Source organism: Triturus cristatus, chromosome 6 (genome assembly GCF_964204655.1).
Source record: "Triturus cristatus chromosome 6, aTriCri1.1, whole genome shotgun sequence".
Lineage (NCBI taxonomy): Eukaryota > Metazoa > Chordata > Amphibia > Caudata > Salamandridae > Triturus > Triturus cristatus.
In genome coordinates this window covers 897,218,899-897,228,165 of record NC_140589.1, presented here as the reverse complement: position 1 = coordinate 897,228,165, position 9,267 = coordinate 897,218,899, and positions in this window count along the sequence as shown.

The following is a 9,267-nucleotide window of genomic DNA, read 5'->3' as shown; positions in this document are numbered from 1 at the left end:
GCAGAAACAATCTGAGACATGTGAGTAGTATTTTCTCAAAAAAGTATTGATGGGGCAGGAGTCAAGTGTAGGCCTGGGGCCTCCATCCTTCTTTAGCACAAAGAAGTAGCACAAAGTAGCTCTTCTCCTCTCTGAATCCAGTGTCTGCTAATTGGAACCTTTTGCCAGCAGATGGTGACTTATTGCAGCAAGAGTGTAGAACAGTCAGCTGAGAGTCTCACTGATGTGGGGAGAAACCAGGGGCAAGGGAGTGGTTGTGGTGGAAATGAAAGATGATTTGTAAGACCCAGATGTCCAATGTGACGGTTTTGCAGCAGGGTAGAAAATGTCATTAGCTGCCACCCACTATTGGATTTTGGGCATGCGAAGGCAAGATAAAGTGACTTGACAGCTGCTGCGGCAGGGGAGGAAGAATCAGAGGAAAGACTTATTTTGCAGTAGCAATTGGCCACTTTGAACTACTTCTGAGTGAGTTCCAAACAAGGCCTCTAGACCCTGGTAGTACTGCAATTGAGGCAAAGTCAAGGTTTAGAGCCTGGTTGCATACAGACCAGTGGCACTCTTGTAATCTGGTAGAGAAACATAGCCTTAGAGGGGGCTTATTACTGCTCGAGGACGGAGATTAGCATCGGAGTTGGGTCTCTGGCTGGTGCCAGCGGAGTTGGCTCCAGCACACAAGAAGGGCCAAAATGAATATGTCAATTGGTGTTGGAACAGTCAACATGGTCTCTTATGGTGTCAGCTGGCGCAGCAGAAGAGATAGTCACCAGAAGTTCAACTGGAAACCCTTGCAGCTCTGTGATGCTCCAAGGCTCATAAGACTGAGCTGGACTCAGTTGAAAGAGCTGTTGCACACCCTCAGTGAATGCCACTATTCGCTGGGTTATCAGCGATGGCCTGGGAAATTGGAGCAGGCCAGAAATGGCTGCGGGGACCGGATCAAGTCATAAGATGCTTGTGGGGTATGATCTTTCGATTGAAGCAAAAAGAAACCTCAAAATAAGTTATGAAATAGAAAGTCATAATGTTCTGATGAAGTTAAAGCAAAGGTATACAACTTTAATCAGAGACCAGAAAAGAGATCATAAAGAGAGGTGTTGGGGACATATGATGGAGGCAATAGAAACTAAAAACATAAAACTTTTTGGGAATTTGGTACAAGAAGGATCAGGAAAAACACAGGGCACAAAGACTTGTGAGGTAGAAGAAGAGGCTTGGGTGGACTATTTAGAGGAGATATATGGTTAAAAAAAACAGGAACGAGTGGGGAAACAAGTGACCTCTTGGGAGAAAGTGGGTGAGGACTTAAGGTCCAAATTCTCATTAACTAACATCAGAATTATCATCTCAGGATTAACCCTGGCTTGCGCGTACGAACCCTATAATATGCCTGCAATAATCATAAAAAACCCACCCTGATTGGTGGGCCCAGCTACTGTATAGGTTGTTTGATAAGATTTTGGATACGGGGAATATACCTGGAAACTGTAGAGGCGCAATTATCAGGCCGATGCACAAAAAGGGAGATATAAATCCCCAAAAATTATAGGCAGATCAATCTCCTCGCTATGGCAAAAAAAGTATTCACAAAAGTATTCTTGGGAATGTTAAAGGAGTGGGTTGATTTTACTTGCATAGTGCCGAAAGAACAGGGGGGCTTTAAGGAACGTCATTCAACAATTGACAACTGCTTTGCGCTTTGGTCCATTGAATGCAAGTCTTGAGCAGAGGGGATATTTATTCTGCTGCTTTGTAGTCTTCTGCGCAGCTTTTGATATGGTAGACAGAAACTGTCTAAGGGAGGCATTGGAAAAACAAGTATTCCCAAAAGACCTTCTAAGGCTAATCCAGGACCTACATAGGAGCAAGTGGGCCCAGGTCATTATGGACACTGAGGGGACTCAACACAAAAATACAAATTAATAACGGGTTGAGACAGGGGTGTGTATTAGCCCCCTTACTCTTCTCATTATTTGTTGCCATTCTGCCAGCGACCCTAGCTGCTGCAAACGGACAGAGCACTAGAACAAATGGTAAACATGTGGCATGCCTTTTGTATGCAGATATTTTGTGATTCTAGATCAAACAGAAATAGGCATGCAAAGGAAATTAGACATTTACAGATTACTGTGGGTGTAAAACTTTAGTGGTAAGCATGGATAAAACTAGGGTGCTTTGCTTTGGGAAGAAAAAAAGTAAATTTTATTGGCACCTAGGCACTGAGACACGAACTAGTTAACGAATATAAGTGGAGTTATACAGTCGGTGGTCAGCAATAGGCAAAGATGGCGCTCTAAGGTCTATCACAAGTACAAATCAGTTAAGGCAGGTAATCTGGCACGGTGCATAAGGTAGGGAAAAACCACCAGATCCCCACGTTTGTGGCCAGCAGACCACTAATGCTATATATACAAATCCTCTGCACACGTTCAAAAATACATAAAGTTATATTAAATATCACAATGATGCTTTTCTCTATATTTTCAGATGTCTTTAATTCAAGATCTTTAAGCCTTCTTAGCAAACACATGTTTCGTTGCGGTTACAGGCGATTAACCCCCAACTTCTTCAGGGCTGAGGTCAGTTTAAAGATGTCTCTTAATTCCGGTGATAATTCCAACCCAGATGGGGTTCCTATAAGTACTGCTCCTGGAAAGGTAGACCAATTAGTCTCGTGTCCAGAGAGCTAAATATGCTTCAAAATAGAAGGGAGTTTCTTTTAGAAGAGCTGCCCCATCCGGCAGTATTAGGTAGAACCCTCTGATCTCCAGGCCGTGGCGTGTTCGCCGTGCAAATCAGCAGTCTGCCCAGTCTTGGAGTCTGGTGTGAGAGGTCCTTGAAATGGAAAACACATTTAAAGGCACTGAAGACCAGGACAATGGCCTCGTGAGTGGCCTGAAAAAATTCAATAGGGACCTCGGAGAAATGTCATACAGACCGGTTCTAAAAGCTTATGTGGCAATGATCCCTCCGCAATTGCAATACGGAGCCGAGCTGCTATATATTAGTGGCAAAAATAGGCGGGATGCTGAGGAGGGGGAAGTGTTTGAAGAGCTTATTGTCACTCTGCCATGATCCAAGCAATAAGATTAGAAACTGGTATGTTATCATCGAATATATTGGCTGCAAAAGCATTAGTAAGATTCTGAAGAAAACTGAGTGGGGCGGAAGTACAGAAAGTTTCTCAGTGGTGCAAGAAAGAAATTCTGCAATGTGAATTAAAATGGGCAAAAAGTGTTAAAACAAATTGGGGGCTGTATGTAAAGATATGAAAGTAATGTTGCTCCCAAATAACCTACAAATTGAAATCTCAAAGAGTGAGTTAAAAGCGTTCGGTAAAGACCTGTCCCATGAATGAGACTATCACTATTTAAGTGAGAAAAAAATCAGTACAATTTATGCTAAACTCTTGGCGGAATAAAGTGAGCTTTCAGTACGTGAATATATTACCAAATCAGCTGCTAAGAAGGGAATTATTGAGAGTAAGGTTTGGACTTAATCTCTGTAAGATAAATGATATGGTCAAATCAAAAATGATTAATTGAGGAGGAAATTGTACTTATGGCTTGAACACTAAATGCAATATGTTGCACATTCTGATGGACTGTTTAAAGGTTAAACAGCGTAGATACTTCTTGCGCCCAATATTTGTTAAATATGGGATTAAGACCCAAGGGCACACTACAGAATTTTTAACTAACATGAGTTTTTTGGATATAGCATGTGCCATTGGTCGATTCATGATGGCCTTCAGAATTGTGATTACTGAGTTTCAGCATCCATGACGTTTTATGTAATTTATGGGACCATATTAGATACTCCACTTGAAAGCATATTTTAATGGGTAGTTTTTTAAAGAGTTTTTACAGAATAACTATAAATGTTATTTATATGCTTGATTTAAAACATTTTTTTTAAAGAAATTAGAAATGGTATATAGTAAAATGGATATAAATTAGTGTACTATTTAAAGGCCCACGGTCTAAATAAACATATTTTTTGGTGGATTGATTGACTGATGTACACACGTCTACATGTCTAATTTTGAGTGGCTGGTTAGGAACAAATAGGATTGCCTTTCTTGAGCTTATGGTGGTTCTTCAACTTGCAGTAAGACCTTGAGGCTCCGAAAAAGGACTGGCTTCCGAAGGGATAAAGAGAGCTGCCACACGACTTCGAGTGGACCTTTGCTTCAACCGCAACCTATTCTATGTTCAGCATCATACAGATTTACCTCCTACACTCAAATCACTTCTGGTGCATAAGGGCCCATTTATCGCACAACTTTGTGACCGGAATCCAAGCATCAAAAACACACGTCGTGCAGGGCCGTGACAGACATCCGCTTCCTGCAGTCATGGCTCCTTGAATCCTGTTTTTGGTGAAGACAATCATGGGACACGGACATCAATTTTGGGAGTCATCGAAATAGCTAAGAAGTTGGGAGTGGAACTCTGGATCTGCACTGAAGATTATGAAAAGAAAGTAAATGACGTCAGCACACAAGGGTGGCTCTTATTTGTACCTCCAGTCTGCACCCCTGAGAAGGTACGGAGTCAGAGTGGAGCACCTGGTGCCACCTATCGGTATGTGGGAGCATTGTTCTAAGATTCCCCAGATCCAGTCTGGCTTCTTGGGATACTGTAAAGGTGAGGAATCTGCAGTTGGAAGTAACTAGCAGGAATTATTACACTGAAACAGAAGGGGATATGACAGAGTATCATGCAGATCTGTATGTGGCCGATGGGCAGACAAATTGTAACAATGTTACCCTGTATGTTACCCACACAGAAGAGCAAACGAGACAGCAAAAAAATGCATACAGAGTGAGGCCCTAAGTTTAGAACCAATGGACAACAGAAAATAACTTTCAGTCCACTGCCTATTTTCAGGGAAAGGTCAACTGTGCAGATTTTTTCAACCCACACAAATCCATGAACCTCAACATTTAGGTGTACCAGCTTACGAAAATAACATTTTTAAAGAACCCAGGCATAGGGCTTTAAACATGGATTGGCAGGTAACTCCTGCCTTTAATATTTGAAGGCACCATCTGAGGGATTACTACCCACTCTCCATCTACTTCAAGTGTCTCAATAGGGGTGGGCGTGGCCAGGCCACCGACCGACATGGCCGCACGGAGCTGAAGCTGCCCCGCGTGGAGCTATTTGATCTAGCCGTCCCCAACACACGCACCATCTGACCCTCGCCAGCCTCATACCTGGCGCTGGCCGCTACATCGGACCAATCCTGCGGCTGCCATCTTGAGGCCTGTATTTGCCGAGCCACGTACTGGATAACACCTACCACCACCTTGTACACAGCAGCGCCATATTAAATGGTTGCAATCGTATTGCTCCTATATACTGGGATACCATCCTGCCTCCCGGCTCACTGCCTCAGCCCCCCCCACTGTGACGCTGTGCATATAACCAGGACACTGCACCAGCCCACTGTGCTCCCCCCATAGCATTCCAGCAACACCCACGACTCAGCTTTGACCCCTGCGCACGGTGCCATCGGCGCAGATACCTACTTGATCTCCAGTAGAGGCATGGGCCGCAAGGATCCTAAGCAAAGGGTCCTGCCATTCGAAAAGCTAACCAAAAAAGCGCAGGACACAGGCCCGACAGGGCGGAGGGCGGACAGGATGCTGGCGTGGGAGGTGAATCCTCAGCGGCTGCGGACTCGCTGTTACAGATGAGGACAGGCTTCAGAGCGTTAGATGGCAGATTTGACGCCCTTGGCAAACAGTTAGAGGGGCTGGGTGCAAAACTAGAGGTGCACGACAAGAGGCTGGATGTGGCAGAAACCAGGATCTTGGACACTGAGGATAGCTCGGCTCAATCTGTAAAGCGCTTAGAACGAATGGAGTGCATTTTGAAGGAGGTCGCGCTCCAAAACGAGGATGTAGAGGCACACAGTCGGTGCAACAACATGCCTGTATTGGGGGTACCGGATTCTACAAACACTGGCTGCATGGACACTTTTGTCGAAACAGTGCTCATTGACCTATTTGGCAGAGAAGCTTTCACCCCAGGTTTCGTGGTGGGGCGTGCTCATCGCACCCTCGGCCCTCGCCCTAATCCTGGGTGCCTGCCCCGACCTATCCTGGCCCGAATTATGAACTATCAAGACTGGGACACTGCTTTGCGAATGGCCAGGGAGCGGGGTGACACGACCTGGCAGGGTTCCAGACTAGCCCTGTACCCGGACTTCACAGTGATGGTGCAAGAGGCTAGACAAAAATACAACGGGGTCAAAGCCACCCTCAGAAACTTGGGTCTCAAATATGGTATGCTCTATCCGGCGAGGCTGCGGGTGGACGTTGATGGCAGGCCACAAATTTTGACTCACCCAATGATGTGCAGGAATTTTGCCAGACATATAAGAATAAGGGTGGCCAGCAAAACATTGACGGGGCAGGGCCCTCTCTTCCACGAAGAGGCTCGAATGCTAGCATGGAGCTCTTCTCCACCGAATGAATGAGCATTGACATAGTACAATTAGAAGGGGCCCTTGTTTGAGACATATGTTTATTGGAATATTATCACACCAACGACATGTATAGTTACAATGTGCGGGGCAAACGGCGGGACTATGCCTCCCCCTCAGGTGTGTACCATGGGACTCGCAGTTTGGTACCTAGCGAATTGTTCCTCCCATCTACTGCATTATTCTGAATGTTCCTGGGAGGTTTGGTATCGTTTGACGGGATTTGTTCCTCGCAATGGGGGAAACGAGGCTGGTTGGCGGGGGGGGCAGGACTATGTTGGGGACACATCTGTTTTCGCTCAATCGTTATTATGATCACTGTTCAGCTACACTACTCTTTTAAGATTATTAATATTATGACGTTTAATTTGGCCAGATGGCTAAGATAGGTAACATTGCAAGTCCCTCCGACCTGGCCCTATTGTCTTGGAACGTAAGGGGGCTCAATGACAACAGCAAACGGGAACATGTCATACATTACCTGCAGCGCCACAATGTAGACATTGCATTTCTTCAAGGGAAGCACTTACTTAAGGCAGACACCACACGATTCGCTTTGGGTTGGGGGCAACACCGCTACTTTTCTAATTTCAGCAAGTATGCTAAGGGCACGGCAATTCTCATACATAAAAGGGTCCCCTTTCACTTATACTCCGTCCTATGCGATAGAGAGGGCTGCTACACTATAGTCACCGGGAAATTGATGGGACACAATCTCATTTTATTGTGCGTTTACGCACCCAACACGGACTGCCCCGACTTCTTCCATAAGCTGCATGCACAGCTTGCCCGACTCAACAAACACTGATAATTGGCAGGGATTTGAATCTGATATTGGACCCTACTTTGGACTGCTCGTCAGCCTTCACTGCCACTAAACCGCGCGCGCGTAGGGCGCTCCTCGATCTCTGTGACTCCCTGACTTTAATCGCCAAATGTCGGCAGCGAAACCCACTCACCGCTGCTTATACACATTATAAGGCCCAATATAACATGTGGACTAAGTTTGACTATTGACTACTCGCACCAGGTGCCTGCCAGTGGTACAAGTCCATCGCTACACTCCCTAGGACCTATTCTGATCATTCCCCCGTGCTGCTTCAGCTCCGAGTCCCCAGACCTGAAAGCTACGAGCGTTTTCCAAGCAGAGCGCTGAAGATGACTTGTACCTCTCTGAGGTGGGGGAGGCGATAGAAGACTATTTCACCATTAATACTGGCTCAGTGGACACATGGGCGATGCTGTGGGAGGTCTTTAATGTCTACATTAGAGGGGTGTGTATTGCAAAGCATGCCGGAGTGTTGAGACTTGCGGTCTAAATGTCCCGCCTTGAGCAGCAGCTGGCAGAGCTGGACAGGGAATGCTTGACCCACTCTAGCCCAGAAAAAACGAAGCAATGGATCTCATTATTAAACGAATTCAGGGACGCAGCAGAACGAGAATCCCATTTTTTGAGTAAATATGCGACTGTCTGCAGGTTCGGGGAGTGGGAGTGCCCTGGCCACACGCTGGCACACATGCTGAGGTCCCGATACAATAAAGCTTATATTACTGAACTGAGGGATTCCTCGGGACGGCTCCTCAATACCACTACCGAGATCCGGGATGAATTTTTGGACTATTACACTGATCTGTATTCCTTCAGAGCTGCACAAGATCCCACTGCCCAAGAGGACCATCTGTCTGAGATAGCCCTGGTGTATTTGGAGAAATACATGCAGAATTTCCTGGCGGAGCCCTTCTTGAAAGAGGAGGTCATTGGTGCAATAGAGGCCTTGAATGGCTCCATGGCACCTGACCTGGATGGCTTCACTGGCATTTTTTTTATAAGACCTAAGGATCTGCTGGCCCCTAAGTTAATAGAAGTATACGCCGAATCGCTTGAGCGAAACATGCTACACCCCACGTCAGAGAAGCAGAAATTATTCTTCTCCCTAAGCCAGGCAAAGATCTCCTTCATTGTGCCTCATCTCGGCCGCTATCCCTATTGAATTTGGACTACAAAATCCTCACAAAGGTGAGCGCTATCCGCCTCGCACTACCGATGGACAAGATCATTGCACCGGGCGCAATCAGGATTTGTTCCCCAAAGATCCACCTCGCTCAATCGCCGCACCCTGTTTGCGGTCCTCCATAGAATAAACCCGGAGGTCCCCGCTGCGCCCATTCTACTAGACACGGAGAAAGCTTTCGACTCCTTAGAGTGGCCCTTCTTTGTGTCCGTGATGCTACGTATGGGTATGCCCAAGGGATTTGTGGCCAATACAGCGATGCTATACAGCGGTCCTACTGCGAGATTATGATGAAAATGGTTCCCTGTCATGCCCCTTCCCATTGTCGTGAGGCACCAGGCAGGGATGCCCCCTGTCACCGCTTTTATTTATCCTTGCAATGGACCCGTTAGTCCACCATTTTCAAGAGAAGCATTTACATAGGGGTCTGCAGTTTAATACTGGACCATTATTGGTTTCTCTATATGCGGACGACGTTATTCTCTATGTGCAACAACCTCTGAATAACCTAGACCCCTTGATACAAGAAATCATACGTTTTGGACAATTCTCGGGGTTGGGTATAAATTGGTGCAAATTGGTAATATTTCCACTAACGTCCGGCACAGTACAGTGGGATTGTGAGTTCCCGCTGGATTGGTGCACAGATTCCACCAAATATTTGGGCGTGCACATCCATCTAGATACTGCTCAAATGCTCAGGCTTAATTTGGGTTCGGCGGTCCATAATTTGGAGACACAGGTGGAAAGGTGGCTGCGC